At 47.7% G+C, this 16,578-nt stretch overlaps 1 pseudogene; it reads left to right on the top strand.

Moving 5' to 3' along the window:
• The first annotated feature begins 7,022 nt into the window (after positions 1-7,022).
• LOC147689717 (uncharacterized) lies at positions 7,023-12,472 on the top strand (annotated as a pseudogene).
• Positions 12,473-16,578: the final 4,106 nt, after the last annotated feature.

A 16,578-nucleotide genomic window follows, 5' to 3' on the forward strand; every position in this document is an offset into this window, starting at 1 on the left:
ATGCATTAGTCACATATTAAAGCTTCCCTCTGACTCATGGATGACTGCCCACATTTCCCAAAAGTAGCCAGTGCATTTTCTGCTTGTAGCGCCGAGCTGCTGGCTGCTGCACCACGTGGCACTGAGCTTCTGCAGAGCTTATCTGAAGAATTCTACCATATTTAAGCTGTTCCTGCTTAAGAGACAGCTTGTTAGTGACCTTCTATTTCTGGGTTTAGCAGCAGTTTGAGATCTTTTTAGAACTTCTCACTGCTCAAAAGGGTGTCATTTCTGATATTTATCTGTTTCCATGCACATCATTGCTTGGTTTGACTCGCACAAAAGTGTCAAGCATTTGGTCACTGAATGTCACTCATAAGTAAACATAATCCATGGTAATGTCACGCACACGCAATCTAAAAACGTGGCAGCTATGATCATTTCTGGTTCTTTGTAGCAGTTTTAAGATCTTTTTAGAGTTTCTCGTTACTCAAATGGGTGTAATTTATGATATTAATATGTTACCCTCCTTTTCATTTCTTGATTCTGCTCATGAGAAATTGTCACTCATAGTTATTGAAATTATAAAAATGTCACACATAAGCAATCTGAAATCTTGGCAGCTATGAGTGTAGTGAGCAGTAGGACCCTTGTGGTCCTTAGGAAACTCCTTACAAATTTTTGTAATCGATTGGGAGGTAACTGGGTGTGTCTAAGTGTGGTCAAAAAAGTTTATGATAGTGCGTTCAGTTCACGGTTGCATGCAGAATAAACAGGACTGCCAAGTACCACGCATCAGGCGTTAGAATAATGCATTTAAATGTAGTTGTCCGCATCACTGTATTAAAATGCATTACCATGCATTTCAGGGCGTGCTGGCAGTGAGCTAGTTGAACTATGCAGGTAGTGACTTTGACTGCCGGGTACAGCAGTGCGGCGTCAGAGAACTAGGACAGCTGTCTTTGTTTCTACACATGTGTAGCGCAATATTTATTCAACAACTCAGCATGCGGCACAACAACAACTGCTTTAGGAGAAAAAACTACACACAACCAGTCAAAAAGAGAGGTGTTTAAATGCATACTGTGACTGTACAGTGTCACAGCTGGTGCTGTGCTCAGCTGTGTGTGTTGTTGAATAGCATGTGTGTGTGCAGCCAGAATGGTGTTTTGAAGTTACTTTGCAAATAAGCGAGCTCTCTCAGGTGCAACCCAACTCGCCGCTCAGCACTTCCTCGCCAAAAGAGCAGCCTTAATCAGAGGAGATGAGGAACCGGAGGTAAGGCCAGGCGATCTCTCATCGCACCCACGGATTCCCAAGAAGGCGCGCTTTGCAGCTTGTCTCTGCCACTAACTCTACTGCACTTCTGTGGCGTGCATTAATCTGTCAGTGCACGTGCTGAGGGAATGTGTCAGAAACTGTTATGTGACGCTGACTGTATTTGTTAGCTGCTGAGACCCCGCCATGGCAGCCTGTCTGTCACATGGACGGTAGTTCCTTCAGTGCTAGTCAGTAGAGTACATGAAGGTGGCACCTTCAATATTGCTGTTATTCCAGGAACTGGCGCCACCCACCCCTGGTGTAACTGACAGTGACCTTTCCTTTTGGTGGCTTCCGGCATGATTCTGAATGCTGCCTGAGTTGGAGAATCATGAGTGCCAGCATCATGCCAGCATCATGATCACCACTGTAATAAATGTTTTTCTCTGCCTCTCTGGTCGGTCGAACCACACTGTTTAAGGTAGGAGTTGCAAACACTCAAAAGAAATACCAGCATAATAATACAGAGTTTTATAAAGCGCGAACAGCTACCTCACGAGGAGGTGTCCCGGCGCTATAGCAACAGTGTTGTGCCCGTTTAGGTAGAAGAGCTGGAGTCTAACGTGGTGCCTAGCGTGGTTGGGCAAACAGCCAGGTTTTCAGTAATCGCTTAAAACATGCTTCGGATGGAGCCTGTTGGAGAGCAGGGGGTAGCGAATTCCATAGTACCGCCACATTGGCCGAGAAGGTGCGTCCACCTAACCTGGCTCTTTTTGCTCTAGGGGCTGTAATGCGAACACTGTTGTTGGATCTAAGGGACCGGGCTTGGGTGTATCTTGGTAGTCTAGCTTTCAGGTAATTTGGGCAGTTGCCGAACAGAGATCTAAAAGCCAGGGTGAGTGCTTTAAATTTTATTCTGCTTGCCACTGGTAACCAGTGAAGGGAAAGGAGATGCAGAGAGATAGAGTGTTTGTAAGGAATCCTCATTAAAAGTCTCGCAGCCGCATTTTGGACCATTTGGAGTTGTCGTATAAGATACTTTGGTAAACCCAGATACAAGCCATTGGCGTAATCCAGCCTTGAAGTAACTGTGGCATGGATTACAGTTTTTCAGCAGCTAGTTGGTAAAAATCGGAGAATCTTGCGAAGATTTCTCAATTTACTCATGCAGCAACCTGCCACTTGCTGGATGTGTGAAGCAAAGGACAGCTTGTCGTCCCACCGGACTCCAAGGTTTCTTGCTGAGTGGCTGGGAGAGGGGGCGTGTCCCATCCCTGTCGGCCACCATAGTTCAGATGGTGGGGGGGGGGCTTTTTCCAAAAAAGATCACCTCTGTCTTGCTGGCATTGAGATTTAGTTTATTGGTGTTCATCCAGCAGGCCACGTCTTGTAGGCACCCCTTCAGACTCAGAAAGGATGTCTCTGACACCTCTGAATATGGAAACACCAGCTGGGTGTCATCGGCGTATGAAATTGCCTTGATCCCCCAGTTGGCAATTAGCGTGAAGAGTGGAGCAAGGTAAACATTAAATAGGAGTGGGCTCAGGGCCGAACCCTGGGGGACACCACAGCTGAGGGCTTTTGGAGAAGAGGAGACATTCTTTAGAACCACCTTCTGAGTCCTTTGAGTCAGGTATGATTGTATCCACTCCAAAGCCTGGCTCTGGATGCCTAGCTTCGCCAGTCGCAACAGTAGAATATTGTGGTCGACCGTATCAAAGGCGGCCGACAGATCCAGGAGCACCAATATAGCTGAGTCTCGCGAATCCATCGACCACCTCACTGACTCAGCCACCTCAATTAGTGCTGTTTCAGTGCTAAAACCGGGTCTAAAGCCTGATTGTGTCTCGTGTAATATATTGTTTTGCTCAATAAATTGATTCAATTGGCGCTGGATAACTTTCTCAAGCATTTTGCCTGGCGCTGCCAGGAGGGAGATCGGGCGGAGATTGTTGAGGTCCTTGGGGTCCCCATTTGGTTTTTTCTTTAGGGGGAGTAAAGTAGCATGTTTCCAGATATTCGGGAATGTCCCCGAAGAGATGGATGAATTCCATATATGCTGAATAGTGGGGGCCACGAAGTCGGCTATGCGACTCCAAAGTATGGGAGGGCATGGGTCGTCCGGCGAGCCCGATTTGCATCAGCTGAGTTCTAGCTTAACTGTACTCAGGTCTATCGGAGCAAATTGTGTCAAGATAACGCGGTCCGATGTAGTGCCAGCTAGATTGTTTTTTTCCGTGATCTTCTCTGGGCCAAAGGACTCATAAACTTTCTTTATTTTAGAATCAAAGAAGTCAGAGATGCTGTTACAGAATGAGACCGATGGGAGGACATCCCTCTCAACACTCATAGGTTTAAAGAAAGACTGTACTATTTTGAAAGTTTCCCTACTTGGGTGTTCAGCTTGCTGAATAGAGTTCGCATAGAACTGTTTTTTTGCTTTTCTAATAGCTCTATGCAATTTTTTGGATGCTTCCTTATAGTAAGTCTTCTGTAGAGGTTCGTAGTTTTTCCTCCATAAGCGTTCCAGTTTTTTGCAATCTGATTTTTGTAGTCTAAGCTCCTGAGAGAACCAGGGAGCAGATGGAGAGTCTCGTTTAGATATAGCGGCCGTCGCCGGGGCAATATCTGTTACCATATTGCCAATCCAGTCATTGAGTAGTCGGGCATCCGTCTCCACATTGGTCGGAGGGTTCTGGGCAAGAACTGGACCCATGATATCGGGGACTAGTTTGCTCCACTGTCTTTTCATAAAAGAGCACTTGCTTTGCGCCGGTTTATCAACTGTTACTTTGATTAGGAATGGTATCAGAAAATGAGCTGACCAAATTAGAGGTAGCGGTATATTTGCCGACACGTTTGGAATGTTGGTTATTATTAGGTCAAGCGTGTGGCCCGCTCTGTGTGTGGGGGCCTTATTAACGAGTCTGAGGTTAGCTGAGATCAATGTAGATCTCAATAAATTTGCTGAAGGACAATCTGCCCTGTCCATGTGAACGTTGAAGTCACCGACAACAAGAAACTGAGGGTGAAGGAGGGAGCTTTGTATGATCATATCCATCAGAGTAGTGAGGTTGGATTCTTTCCCCCCCGGAGGCCTGTAGATAGCTAGTCCTGCTAGGGATAGCTGAGATCCCACCTGGAAGCAGAAGTGTAGTCCCTAGACCCTGGGTTTATATGGGGGCGGAGGAGGTGAGTGTGAGCTGTTCTTTAAATATAACTGCCACTCCCCCTCCTCTTTTATCACGTAGTCGATTGGAGAAACAAATTTTATATCCAGAGGGGATAGCCAGTGCAATGGCAGTCATGTTATCATCGTTAAGCCAGGTTTCTGTTAGAAACAATATGTCCCATTGGTGACCTTCCAACAGCAGCCATATATCATCTGCATGCTTTGCAAGGGATCTACAGTTCACAAGTCCCGTGCTAAGGTTTTTACTAATTGGTGGCTTGGATTTAGTAGATCCTCCACCATTAGTACTGGCCGGTAGGCCTAGTTGTAGCCCACATGTCCTACAGGTATAAGGGAGAGTGGAGGACCCAAGATCGATGCTGTGTGCACAGGTTTCCGCCAAAGTATTGAGAGACCATAGGTTATCCCTCGACCAGCCAATTCTATCTATTTGAGCGCTCTCACCGTCAGCGTGTCCGGCCCTGGCCGCGTTCTGGACGCGGACGGGCGCAGACGGGCGCAGACGGGCTTGCCTTAGGCGCGCCTTCGACGCGCAAACGGCGCGCCCGCTGCGCTCGCCCGCTGCGCTCGCCCGCTGCGCGACCGAGATATGCACATAATTTGTACCGTTGCAGGTGGGGGAGGGGTCAGAATGTAACATTTATTCATATCTGCATAAAGCCATCTGTATGACATAACTTTTGTGTTTTTATTGATTTTATGTATCAGTCAGGGATCATCATGTGCAGCTCTAAAGTACGTTTAAAGTGCTCTCTTCATTATACCTTCTGTTTGTAGTATGTACTAATGAGGAAGGAAACACCAGCTTTTTGTGATTTTTTTTCTTCTAATTTTCTTCCAGCTGGTACAGTAAAACGTGAGTTTCTGGTTGCTCAAATTGGTGTAATTTCTGGATGATGTGTGTGTGGGCGATAGGATGGCTCCGGAGTTCCACGCCTCCGGTCAGCCTTGTGACCTGTGACCCCGCCCCCTCCTCGACAGTTGTAGAGGAAGCAGGAATGGCGAAAGGAACGGCAAGCTGGCGTTTATGAGTAATGAAAAACAGCAAGAAAACGGCGCTGAGCTGAGAACCTTGTCACCCTCGTCACACTGACATCTGGAAGTGCGAGCTGGTGCCCTCGAGGTACTGCATGAAATATACTGGAACAACTGTTCCCCGACGTCCTCATGCCTTGATGTCCGGGCGCTGATTAAATCGATCGAGAGCTCCAGTGGCTTTTGTTTCTTGGCTTTGCTGCAGTGGAGAGTCAGAGAGACAGTACTCGTTTTTGGAGCATAAGGAGCAGCGTTTAACCTCGACTGGAAGGGAGAAGAAAAAAGGGCTCCTAAAGGCTTTCTGGCAAGTGAGAAAATACGGACTGGACTTCTGCAAGAAGAAACATGGTGAGGCGAGGAGGGGCGATATAAGGAGAGCATTGGATGTTCCTTTTGCCTTTTTTGCCCATTTTTTTCGGGAAGACTGCTGAACACTGCCTTTCACATAACCTTGTCCTACTGGTATCACTGCCTTCAGACCGGGGCATAAAATCGAAACTCTGCAGCAGGACTTCTTGGTTCACAGTGAGTTGGACTTTAATATATTTATTTCTAACTGGTCTAATCCTTTTGGGCAAGGTACAGAAGTTCAGGAGCACAGGGGGAAGAGAGCAGTGATTGCAGTTAAAAGTTGAAAAGTTGAAAAGTTCAAAAGTAAAAAAAAAAGGCTACAATGGGCAAACCGCAGAAGGAGGGGGAAGAGCCCTCAAAACTGAATAAAACTGAATTGGCTCCTCGTCTGAATACAAAAACTCGCCTCGCCCTAGCCAGGAAAACTGCTCAAAAAGCAGCCAAAAATAAAGATAGAAATAAAGAGAAAAACAAAGAAGAAAATTCTGCGGAAGATACTCTTCCTGAATCTTCAGATGACGATGGGCATCCTTCATCCTCCTCTTTAAATGGCACAGTGCCTAAGAAAATAGTTGCGGTCAAAACTGTCATCTTAAATGAATCTCTATCCCCCAAGTCAGCATCACCGATGGTTACTTCTCCTCCTATAGTCTCAGAGATTGCATCTCCGGACTTAGTAGGGAAGATTATGAACGGATCTGGCGGTATGGGAAGTAAGGAAAGGAAGGATTTTCCTCTTTTCGCTAAAAGAACTACCCCAAAATCGATCATCCATCAGGCTCCGATGGCTCCTGTCTCCCAGGAGGAGCCAACTTCTATTGCGTCATTTAAGGACACTGGTCCATCTGTTTCATCTTTGACGCAGTCCCATGATCAGAGTCCGGAGTCTTTACCCGTATCTCCAGTACAATCCTCGCAAACTGTGCCAGATGAGTTGATAGTTGAGGGGATATCGGGCCAGATCTCCTCTCAAAACCTGAGTACGCAAGAGGGTGCACAGGTACCAACAGAAGAGGAGGTCCAGCTGAGCATTAACAAAAGCCCAAGAGTTATGAACGTAGATCCGGAAGCGGATGAAACAAATCTATCTGGGACAGAAGTTAGATACCAAATGGATATCTGTGAGATGCTAAATCTGATTCTGGACGAAATATGAGAGATAAAGCATAACCAACAAGTAGAGATAGCTACTCTTCACTCCAGAATGGATAAATTTGAGGAATCGATGTTGGCATTTCCCAGTAGACTGCAGGAGGTGGAGACTAGGATCTCAGTCCTCGAAGACAAGGTGAACTTGGTTGTGGATGAAGCTGGGTAGTCAGCCAAGAAGAAGGTCGCGCTAGAGCACAAACTTGAAGAACTTGAAAATCACTCGAGAAGATCGAATCTAAGAATAGTAGGGGTTCTGGAGGGAGTGGAAGGCTCCGATACTATCCAGTGGGTCTCCTCCTTTATTCATCAAGTAGTTCTTCCCGAGTTTGAGGGCGATTTGACAATTACAAGGACTCATCGGGTTCCAGCGCAACGTTTTGCAAATTCTCCATTTCCTAGAACAATACTCCTAAATTTTGCTGATTTTAGGATTAAAGAGAAGATTCTGTCCAAGGCCTATTAACAACGGCAGTTCCCTGTGTCAGAAACCATAAAATGCAGGATTTTCCCGGATATGACTGCGGTTGCTGCCAAAAGGCGCAAGGAGTTTGTTAAGATCTTACATTTATTTAAGGCCAATGGCGCCCAAGCATCGATTGCTCAGCAATCAAAATTGAAGGTTTTGGTCAAAGGGAAGTTCTATATGTTTTCTGACATTGAAGATGCACAATCCCTCCTTAAAGAGATCTCTTCTGGTTCTAATGTTTGAAATGGAAAGAATGTTTTCTCTTATAGGTCTGCCTGATCATACCAAAATAATTAGAAAGAAGGGGCGGTCCAGGGTTAACGGGTTGCAACAGGGTGTAGCAAGAGGACACCCAAAGAAGAAAGAAGAGGGAGGAATGTGGGCGGCGTGGACAGGGAGGGGGGCTCCACATTCGGGGGTGCAAGGGTGGGGAGGGTAAACGCAGTAAAAAGGAACAAGTGCAGTAGGTTTTGTAATTTGATTTTTATCATTGGTTGGTACGTAATATGTAGAAGATTTTACAAGCTTCTAGATTAAATATAATTCAAGTGTTATCCTGTCCATAAATGCGAACGGTTTGCTTAATAAGCAGAAGTATGGAGCTTTACTGAAATGGTTAATAACTCTAAATCCGCAGGTAGTCTTTTTTCAGGAGATGCATCTAAAGACAAATGCCCCGAAGTTGTTATTGCCGAGATATTTTTCTCATGGGTTCTTCTCCTCAGCAGGGATTGCCCAGAGGGGAGTTGCTGTTTATTTTGCAAGAAACCTTCCTTGGGAAATCCTTCAGGTTCAAAGAGACTCTAGAGGTAGATGGCTTTGGGTTGCAGCAAAGCTGTTGGGAAACATATTTAACTTTGTGAACTATTATGGCCCCATCCTCGATGATATCTCAGGCCTGTTGGAAATTAGTGAGGTTTTAAGGGGCACCACAGGGCAATTCATAATAAGAGGAGACTTCAATTATATCCAGGATTTGAGGAGGGATACTTCTAATAAGAACAAAAAGCAATTAAAGCCTAAGACAAAATGTGTATTTGAAGCACTTCTGGCAGAATACCAATTGCGGGATTCTTGGCGTTCTTTGAATGTAGATAAGGAGGCCTATACATGCTATTCTAACAGGTTTCAATCAGCATCCAGAATAGACTTTTTTCTGACTTCAAGATCATTTCAAATCTCTAGAACTTTGATAGGATATAACCCTTTTTCGGATCATGGGAGGGTCGAAGTTGAGTTGGTGCTAGGTGCAACGGAAAGGGAGCGCCCCAGGTGGCAGCTGGATCGCACCCTTCTTCAGAACAAGGATTGGGTTTTAGGGTTCAAGGAGTGGGTGACAGAATTTTTCTTAGTGAACAAAGATTCAGCTGAGCCTTTTTCTGTATGGGGTGCATTTAAAGCAGCTGTCCGGGGGCAGATCATTGCGTTTTCCAGCAATAAGGCAAATGATCGCAAGCGTAAAATGTTCGCTCTTCGGAGTGCTGCCGAGAGGGAATATGCTCTAAAACTTAATCAGCAGCCAAATCAATGGGAACAGGCTAAAGCTCTATTGAGGGCTCTATGATGGGAAAGATAGCCCTAATTAAAATGGTGATCCTCCCACGTTGCCTATACACTATGCAGAGGTCCTTTTATGAGATACCACATCGGGTTTTTCGAGGCTGGACTCTCTCCTCGTCCTTCTATTATGGAATGGGAAGAGATGCAGGGTGAGTTTGGGGGTCCTGAAACGCAGATGGGGAGCTAGTGGTTTGGAAGTTCCCGACCTGGAGATGTATTATTTTACCTCACAAATACAACACGCGATCTCATGGCTGGATACAGACCCCTCGTGGGAACGTTCCTTACTGGAGGGGACGTATGGCAATGAGCAACTGGGGACGATGCTTTGGCGGTTGGGGGGACAGAGGGATCATGCCCCCCCACTGGCGCGGTTGATGGCTGCAGTCTGGGATCGGGTGACTCGACGCCTCCTTCACAGCAAACCCTTCGCCCCTGACTTAGATCTGTGGTTATTGCCACCCTTTGCCCGGATTGCACGGGTCATGTCCATAGATAAATGGACAGGGGGAGGGTGCCTGATGCTAGCGGACCTGTATCCGAATGACCAATTTATAACCTATCGGGAGGCGGTCACCTCCTTTGCACTTGGCCCAGGACAATTCCTCCAATACGCAAAAATAGCGGCGACCGCGCGGCACCTCTGGCCAACATTCCCGGAGGCCCCGGCGCACACTCATGTACTGGTCACAATGTTGGCGATGGCAGGGGGTCGGAAGTTGGTAACTCACCTTTATAGGGCCTTAAGGGAGGATAAAACAGTGCGGCCCTTGACAATAGAGGATAGGTGGCAACAGGCATGTTCACAAGAGATCACCTCCCGTGATTGGGAAAAAATTCATGAAAGTGTGCAGAAGGTGTCAGTTAGCAACCGATTCAAATGAATCCAGTACAATATTATACACATGACCTACCTTTCTCCTAGGCGCCTCCAGATCATAGACAACACCAGGGATGCGCACTGCCCAAGATGCCACAGCCCAATGGCAGACTTTGTGCATATGGTATGGGTGTGTCCGGTTCTCCAAACATACTGGGTGTCAGTCCTGGAGGTTTTGGTGAGGGTGTCGGGATGGGTAGTAGAGTTAGACCCCCGCCCCTGCCTCCTGGGCCGAATCCCTCGAGACCCCAAACGAAAGGTGAGCAGACGGTTTTTGGTTTTGGGCATTGCAATACACTGGTTGACCCCACCGGGTCCGATGCTGCAGAAATGGAAGACTGACTTGAGGGAATGGGCGCTAGCAGAGGAAGACCATATAAGACGCACAAGGAGGGATGGGAAGCTGCCTGAGGTTCTCCAAGCTTGGGGGGTCATGATCCTAGAGCTGGTGGGATTAGATACCCCTCTGACGCAAAATAGCCCAGTACTGGTAGATTTGAGCTGTGAAGAGATTCGGCCTCAAGTCATTGCGGCACCAGGTGACCCACGATGAAGACCTAGTTGCAGTGGCCCGAGGCTAAGGTTTTTTTAGGAAGAAGAAAACTTTTTAATTATTCCTGTTGAATCAAGAGTAAGGAACGCAGACCACACAGGGGAGGGTTTCAATCTCGGCAGGGGGGGGATGGGGATGGGGTGGAGTTGAGGGGTTGGGTGGGGAGGTTCAGGGAGTTTAAATGGAGTTCAATATAGCCTATGCTGCAGGAAACGACACGGTAACTACACCAGGGACCGTTGGGGACCACACTACCCTCATACCTATTATGCAACTGACTGCTTGATAATATTGCTGTGATGTCTTCTTTCTTTTTGTTCTTTCTCTCTTTATGACGAGAACACTTGCAATGTAAGATTGTACCTGGTTGGATTTACTGTGCTGGAGATGTAACCTGCAAAACTTGATAAATAAGGTTAAAAAAAAAATCTGGCTGTGCTTATCTTCCCCCCTCATAGGAGGTTCCTTCAATTTCAATGGAAAGACCAGTGATTCGAGTTTTCGGCCATGCCATTTGGCCTTTCGTCCGCCCCTTGGTGTTTCCCCAAATTTCTAAAACCTGTGGTTCAGTACCTGGGAGAACGGGGGTAAGACTCATAATTTATTTGGACGATATTCTGATTATGGCGCAGAATATGGACACAGTTCTTCTTCATCTGAACTGGACGGTCCAACTCTTACAAGAGTTGGGATTTGTCATCAACGCGCAGAAGTCCATTCTGACTCCAACCCAGTCGATGGAGTTCTTGGGGTTTCAGGTAGACTCACTTGCAGCTTAGTTACTATTACCTTTGAGGAAGAGAATAGCTATCAAGAAGGATTTGAGGAGAGCGCTTGCCTCTCAGACTATATCCTTGAGGACCTTAGCCAGGTTGGTGGGACTTCGGGGCCGCCTCAATACAGGCGATATTCCCAGGGCCCCTACATTACAGAGCTCTTCAGCGTTTGAAGATTCTACACTTACGCAAGGGTCTGAGTTATGCAGAGCAGATCTCGATTTCCGAAGAGGCGCAGACCGAGATGAGTTGGTGGCTGGAGCACATGGATGCTTGGAATGGCAAAGCCATTTTCTCAGCCCACCCGGAGATAGTCATAGAATCGGATGCCAGCAGATGGGGCTGGGGAGCCCGATGCGGCTCGGTGGAAACTGGGGGTCGGTGGTCCCAAGAGGAACTGAAACTCCATATCAATTGCCTGCATCTTTTTGCTGGCTCGTTTGCAATTTGGACACTCTCCCCGCAGCGGACGACTTGCTGTATTTTACTGCGGATGGATAATGTGTCAGCAGTACGATACGTCAATCGTCTGGGGGGTGCGAGGTCTCGTCTTCTAGTGGAGATAGCCAAGGACTTTTGGCATTATTGCCTGGACCACCATATATTGGTGACTGCGGAGTACATTCCGGGCTCTTCCAATGTGGTAGCGGATTGGAATTCTCGTTTCCTGCGGGATGCCAGCAATTGGAGACTGCATCCCGGGGTGTTCAAGCACTTGAACGACAAATGGGGCCCATGTGCAGTGGATCTTTTCGTATCCAGACTCAAAGCGCAACTTCCTCGGTTCTACAGCTGGCGCCCAGACCCTCTGGCGATCAGCTCGGACGCATTTCTTCAGTCATGGACGATGGGCATTCTATGTGCATTTACACCTTTCGCCATGATTCCGAGAGTATTGGCACAGCTCCGCCGGCAGGGGGTGGAGGTGATTTTAATCACTCCATGTTGGAAAGCGCCAGCGTGGTTTCCGGTGGCGCTAGCTTTGTCATGCGCTCTTCCGGTTCAACTTCGGTCATTTCCGGGGATCCTGGAGGACCCTCTGGGGTTGCCTGATCCTTTGGTGATGCAAGGCCTCCTGACTCTCATGGCGTGGAGACTTTCAGGTGACTATGGCAAGTGCCAGGAGTTTCACAGGAGTCTCTGTTTTTCTTATCACAGGCATGGGCACCTGCTACGCACAAGCGATATGAATCAGCTTGGCGTAGATGGGTTAGTTGGTGTTCTGAACGGCAGACAGATCCCATGGGATCCGGTGTCCATCTCATAGTCAATTTCCTGTCGGAGCTCACCAGCTCAGGAATGGCATATCGGACGGTGAACAATTTTTGTTCAGCAATTTCGGCTGGTCATCCACACGTGGATGGTAAACCCGGTGGGGGAACACCCCCTAGTGTGTAAAGTGGTGAGGGGTATCCGATTGGTCAACCCCCCAAAACCCAGGTATTCTGTTTTTTGGGATGTTAATTTAGTTTTACGTTTTCTTAAAGCTTGGCCAGCCAATGAAGGCTTATCCCAGAAACAGTTATCAGCGAAACTTACAATGCTTTTTCATGCCTGGTATCCTGCAGGCGAGTCTCGGACGTGCGAGCTTTGGATATAGCAGGTAAAGTATTTACTCCTACGGGAGTTTCTTTCACGATATCCAAACGGACAAAAATGCATTCTAGATGTATTTCATATCCTGCCTTTCCTCATCATACCAAGTTATGTGAGATTCAATGCTTAATATTTTATGAGGATTGTACTAGAGAGTTCAGGAATGATGTTGCAGGACAATTGTTAATTTCTCTGCAGAGACCTTTCCGCCCAGTCACTGCAGAGACTTTAGCCAGGTGGGTTACTTGGTTACTGAGACTAGCAGGTGTTGATACTGCCATTTTTGGCGCTCACTCGGTTATAGGAACAATGGCTTCCAAGGCCTTTTATTCAGGCTCTCGATTACAGGCTATTATGACTGCGGCGGACTGGTCCTCTGACTCAACGTTTAAGACATTTTATCATAAACCGATTGTGGATGTGGCTTCGGTGGTTATGTAACAACTTTAAACTAGCATAATCTGAGCCACCGTGGACTGACATAGAATAAAAAAAATTCTAGCTGACGCGACAAGAATTTTCAATTCTATTAAGGACACGGAGGCGAGGATTATTCCACTCAGGTAACATACTGATGCATCAAAGCTACATTCTGACCAGATCGCCACTAGAGGTCAGCAGTGAGCCGCAAGCAGCCGTGAGCAGCCGTCAGCCGTCAGTGTGCAGGACAAGCTGAGAAGGGAGGAGGGAGTCTCCCGTGGAGCCGCCGGAGCCGTTTTGGTGCCGTTTTGGGGCTGTTTGAGCTGGGGCAAGAGGGGGGCATTTGTGAACTCTTTGCTCCCTGTCCCACTTGGGGCTCGCTGCTCCGAGCCGCTCCCGCTCCTCAGTGCAGCCCCTCGCACGGCTGTGGCAAAAACACGAAACTTAACAGGAAAATGACCTGGTGGAGGCAGAGAGGCAAGGCGGACGAGAGTCATTGATACTACCGGTACTGGGCAGCGGCAGCAGCAGGAGCGCTGGGCCAGTGAGTATACCGGCGAGTACACCGGCAACATTTTACAGAGGCGGGGGCTGGTGATGCTGGTAGGAGCGACCAGCAGAGTGCAGCAGCAGTAGCACGAGCAGCTGCAGTAGCAGCAAGTTGCAGAGCAGAGACAGAAAACGCTAATTGACACGGACTGAGCTTGCTGCTCGTGCAAAACTGCAACTGAGAGCAGTCCAAAAACAGCCGTGAGTCGAGGCTTCAAGGCCCCCCCCCCTTGACATTTGTGAGGCAGGGGAGAGGCAGGGAGAGGCAGAGGCAGAGTGGAGCCCTTAGGATTAAGGCAAACCAGGGGTGCCGAGGCTCGCCGATGTGGTCTGCCGAGGAGGAGTTTAGCCTCCCCAGAGCTCACAGCGCTTACAGCTCACAGGGACCACAGCGCCTTCAGTGTTCTTAGTGCTCCCAACTGTCTGGACCTGACCGGATCCAGTCCAGCGGTTCTCTCTAGGTACACCCAGGGCATCGCCCGGGCGTTACAGCTTCGTGGGGGGGACAGTCACAGCTGACCAGACTAGACCAGACCAGACCGGACCTGCAGGACATCAGCAGCAGGCAACAGGCAACAAAAACACGGTGAGAATTTTTTTTTCTTTTTTACTATTTCTATATATTAAGGACACGGAGGCGAGGATTATTCCACTCAGGTAACATACTGATGCATCAAAGCTACATTCTGACCAGATCGCCACTAGAGGTCAGCAGTGAGCCGCAAGTAGCCGCGAGCAGCCGTCAGCTGTCAGTGTGCAGGACAAGCTGAGAAGGGAGGAGGGAGTCTCCCGTGGGGCCGCCGGACCCGTTTTGGTGCCGTTTTGGGGCTGTTTGAGCTGGGGCAAGAGGGGGGCATTTGTGAACTCTTTGCTCCCTGTCCCACTTGGGGCTCGCTGCTCCGAGCCGCTCCCGCTCCTCAGTGCAGCCCCTCGCACGGCTGTGGCAAAAACGCGAAACTTAACAGGAAAATGACCTGGTGGAGGCAGAGAGGCAAGGCGGACGAGAGTCATTGATACTACCGGTACTGGTAGTATCAATGACTCGGTGAGAAATTTTTGGCGTCAGCATCAGCTGCGCCACTTGCAATATCGGCTCGGTGTCTTAAGTGTACCTTACCCCCCAAGTGCTTTTTCGTTCCCTATGCGCCAGAAAACTGTCCACCAGCACTCTTATACCAAAGCTAAGCAACAGCTGGGGCAGTCTAACGGTGTGTTAACAGTGCAAAGGACACAGTGCACAGTAGAGAACTGACCGGCATTACATACCAGGCAAAAACTGTCTTCCAGCGCTTTTTCTTTTTTTTTTAATTTTTTTTACGTCAGAGAGAGCAGTCACCCCGCAGTCACCCCGTAACAACGCAACGCTATCTCCCTGATGGCAGCTCCTCCAACTTAGAGGGGGCAGACAGGCTTGGGAGGTGGAGTGGAAGCAGAGCGGAGTTGGGAAGTAAAAAAAAAAGAGGGGAATGAGGTCTGGGAGAACAAGAACAAACCCCCCCCCCCCTAAATACAAGGAAAAAAGCCAAGACCAAATCCCCCATTGCACCAACTGAGGGGAGTGCACCCGCATCATTAATATCCCCAGTATACTCAATTTTCATCAACATAAATCCTACCGGAAAATTTACTTTCCTGAAAGACCCAATGGCTGCCATTTATGCAATGCCGACTACACCAAATGGATTACAAAAACCACTGTCACCAAAAAAAGCAGATCTGAGACCAACAGACACAAGGTCTCCTCCAAGCGCCTTACACACCAATGAAGACAGGCCCAAAGGAAGAGAGGAAATACCCAATCATATGGATGCAACCCTGAAGAAAAACGTGTTTCATTTTCAAGCTCAAGTGCACAAGGAAAATGAAAGGTACGACCTATTCCAAAGGCAAGGTCATGAGAAACCTTCAACAACACATATAGGAGCTATCAAGTCTATGGACTACCACACAGAAGGGCATACAATATTATCCTCCCCCAGTAAAATAGAGAGCAAAAGTTAATCAATTGCTACAACCGAATCAGTATCAACCAAGGCTACAAATCAAGACCAAAAAATAACGGGAAGCTACGTGGTTCAATCCAAAAACGAGGACTGTCATAACATTACTGGCCATGAACTAGCATACAAGGTGCCCCCATACAGCCATTCAACCCCAAGATCAGATTCCCGCATGATCCCAGTAATGAATAATTACACAGAGAGGATAAAGGAATTAAATCCCTGTTGGGCGCCTCAAGTGCCTACCCTTAAAGGAAGAACCATGACAAAAAAAGCCTGCCTGGACATCCACGCAACAGAAAGCAACTTGGAGAGATTAAAAATCTTCAGTAAATCAATCATCACTGAAATGGAGGCCCGGGAAGGAAACGATACCAACGTAGAGGGATTAAAAATCCCCAACAAAACAAAGGTCACTGTAAAGAAGGACCAGGGAGTACCACCAATTGCTTGGTGCACAAAAATCTCTCCAAATAAAGAGCCATTAAGCAACAACACAGTTGAGATATCCAGTGGAGTGAATCAGGAGGAGGACATTAATGCAGCAATAGACTCTCCAAACATGATTGACGCAGGTGCTCAAATGGAACCCTCAATAATAGAAATTTCAAGTGGCTCAGCTATTGCCGATGTAGCAATAACAAAAAGCCCAGAACCGCGCCCCGGAACACAGCAAAAGATCAAAGTACGCAGAACGACACAACGTCTAAAAAACAAGCCTCACAGGGATATTCCTCCAACTACAACACAGGGCACCTGCACCGGCATGAAACAGGGCACGAGATAAACGAAAACTTGGAATCAATAA

Source organism: Lissotriton vulgaris, chromosome 9 (genome assembly GCF_964263255.1).
Source record: "Lissotriton vulgaris chromosome 9, aLisVul1.2, whole genome shotgun sequence".
NCBI classification, from domain to species: Eukaryota; Metazoa; Chordata; class Amphibia; order Caudata; family Salamandridae; genus Lissotriton; species Lissotriton vulgaris.